This window comes from Elephantulus edwardii, unplaced genomic scaffold (genome assembly GCF_000299155.1).
Source record: "Elephantulus edwardii isolate Elephantulus edwardi_28Jun2011 unplaced genomic scaffold, EleEdw1.0 scaffold00047, whole genome shotgun sequence".
NCBI lineage: Eukaryota > Metazoa > Chordata > Mammalia > Macroscelidea > Macroscelididae > Elephantulus > Elephantulus edwardii.
This window is the reverse complement of record NW_006399797.1, coordinates 1,007,756-1,010,772: the sequence shown is the minus strand read 5'-3', so window position 1 is coordinate 1,010,772 and position 3,017 is coordinate 1,007,756. Positions and strand designations below refer to the sequence as shown.

Sequence of the window (3,017 nt, the reverse complement as noted above, 5' to 3'; positions counted from 1 at the left end):
GACAAATTTCAACAAATAGATGTTGCTCTGGATGTGCTCACCAGGTTGTGCCAAGAAATCTAGAGGACAACTACCTGATGAACTGACTGGAAGAGATCCATATTTATTCCCATTCCAAAAAAAGATGACCCAACAAGTGTGGTAATTATTGAATAATATCACTAATATCACACGCAAGCAAAATCCTGTTGAATATTATCCAGAAATGACTGGATTTAGAAGAGGCCAGTGACACTAGAAACATTATTGCCAGTGATGGGTGGATCTTGACAGAAAGGAAGTAGTACCAGAGGACTATCTATTTATGTTTAATCAACTATACAAAGACATTTGACTATGTGGATGACAACAAACCTTGAGGAGAAATGAAATCCCAGAACTCTTGATTGCGCTTACGTGAACCTGTACTTGGACCAGGAAGCATTCCTCAAAAGAGGGCAAGGAAACAATTCATGTTTCAAAATCAGGAAAGGAGTTTGTCCAGGAGCCATCACGTCTCCATACCTTTTTAATCTATATGAAGAACAGATCATTTGGGAAGCTGGTTTTATGAAGAGGAATGTGGTATCAGGCTTGGAGGAAGACTCATCAACAACTTACATTATGCAGATGAAACAACCTTGCTTGCTGAAACTGAAGACCTGAAGCACTTGCTACAGAAAGTGAAGGACTGTAGTCTTCAATAGTATGGGAAACCAATACTAAATATTTGTAAGAAACGGAATGTTATTTCATGATGTGGGGGAGGTGCAGTTCAATCTGGAATTCACCCTGAGGCACCAAGGCAACCATTCAGTTCTTGCATTGTATTTGTTGGCCCCTCCCTCTTGAGTCAAGGGGAAAGTTTTCTTTTTCTTTTTTTTTTTTACTCCTTATTTTATTATTCTATTTCTTTCTTTCTTTTTTTTTCTATTTAAAGTAGTCTTCAGTGGTTGGGAAGTCTAGCTTCCCAAAACCAGAGTCAGTTGGAGCTGGTTGTTGTTGGAAAGGGGTGGGTTGGGGGATTGGGATGGGGGCAGGGAGACCCCGCTCTGCTGGTGGTCCAGGATGGAGAAGACGATCTGCACTTCAGAGCCTGGGCTGTAGTGGGAAAGGGACGAGGCAAGAGCAGCAAGCCACGGAGAGTGACCCACCTTAGTCCCCAGCTTTATTCCCTTCTAAAGTTTCCCCACTGGTGGCATTCTCTGCAGTCTTGGAGGCCTTCTTTTTTTTTTTTTTCTGAGTTTTCCGGCTTGCAGAACTCTGAAGGAGGGCCTTCAGCTCCTCATCCTGGACTTCCAGGTCAGACTTGTAGAGGTCAGGTTCAAAGGGACCACTGGTTATCCTCATGGGGCCGTTGGGCATGAGCAGAAGAGTAAATTTAAACTGGGCAACGAACTCACCCTCCTTCTCATAGAGAACATTAAATGGTTGTAGTAGTTCATGCTTGGCTCATTCCATCCCACTCATCTGGGCCTTCTTTTCATCGTCAAATGCTCTTAAAGTAAATGGCATGGCATCAAAACGTCTTTCCACCTCACTGAAGAAGGCACGAGAAGTTTTCATTTTCAGGCCATATTGTTTGGAGCGATCTCATTTATAAATGGTAGTTCTCTGCCCTGCATCTTTGGCCTTTCCTTCTCCTGAGCTGACAAGAACATCCATAGCACATACCTCGTGTACTTCAAATTCAGCCTTTTCATGGTCCTTCTTTTGCTGGTCTGTTGGATTTTGGATAATGGTTTTTTTCTCCATCGATGACATGCTGCTTCAATTGGTGTGACAGCATACCTTCTATTGGTGTGCACTTAAATGAGTGGGCAAATTTATTCCAGGCTTCTGTCACTTGTGTGTTCTGGTTTCCAGGTTTGACCAAGCGTAGGGCAGCCTCAGCATAAAGCTGAGCTGCTTTAATGACATCTGCTTTCCGCCCTGTAACTGGGGTTCCCTCCGCTACATCAACCACAAAAGTGTGGGCCACATTAGCAATGAAGCCATCCACATGGACTCCAAGGTCAATTTTTAACAAATCACCTCCCTTGAGAATGTAATCCTGGTTGCTCTTCAAAGGGGAAAAGTGACATACACAGTTATTTACTGAAATGCTGGTAGGAAAGGTAATAAATACCTTTTTTCATTTCCTTTTCTTTCTTGAAGATTTTCCCTGTCTCTTCCATAATCATGGCATCACCTTTTTCACACAGGCTCAGTACTGACACACCTGAGCTGGAAGCTTCCACTAAAGACCGAAGAACCCGATTGGCGATGTCGCCCCCCATCTTATACTTGGTCACGACCAGGTCCTCGGCGATAGTTTGCTCTTGCTGCTCGTCCTCACCCGACATCTTCCCACCACCACCACCGCAGTTTCGTTTGCCCTGAGCAGCCGCCTCTTGCCAGCCGCACACTAGGCGAGAGACTCCCTAGATCCACGAGGAGAGCGCGAACGAAAGCGCGAGCAAGCAAGGGAGCAGGAGGGCAGGCGAGAGCGAGAATCTGAGAGCACGCGGGCTGTACAAGGGGAAAGTTTTCAATAGAAAGAGCTTGGCTTCATTTGCATTGGATTTTTTTTTTTTGTGATTTACTTCCTGATAATTTTCAATAAAGATAGGAAAGTTAGAATCCAGGCCCTTCAGTCAATGAAACTGCTGCCCCCCTGTCTTTACACTGCCTGTTTTGTTTCATTCCTGGTTATCCTGTCTCATTATCAATAATTATAAAAATACTCTACCCTCGGTCTGAAAAAAATATGGATTGAAGCTCAGCATCAAGAAGACAAAGATTCTCACCACTGGGCCAATTTGCAGCACCATGAAGATGGAGCAGATATTGAAGTTGTTAACAAGTTCAGCTTCCTGGCCTCCACAATCAACACTCTGGGCACCAGCAGTCAATAAACCAAAAGATGAATTGCATTGGGAAAATCTGCTATCAGGGACCTCTCCAGAGTAGTGAAAAGTATAATGTCAGTCTAGAGACTAAGGTGTGCCCAATCCAGGCCATAGTCTTTGTAGTTAATTATGCATCAGAAAGCTGGA

At 44.0% G+C, this 3,017-nt stretch overlaps 1 pseudogene; it reads right to left on the bottom strand.

Moving 5' to 3' along the window:
- Nucleotides 1–1,134: 1,134 nt before the first annotated feature.
- Nucleotides 1,135–2,324, bottom strand: LOC102851245 (annotated as a pseudogene).
- Between the last annotated feature and the right edge of the window lie 693 nt (nt 2,325–3,017).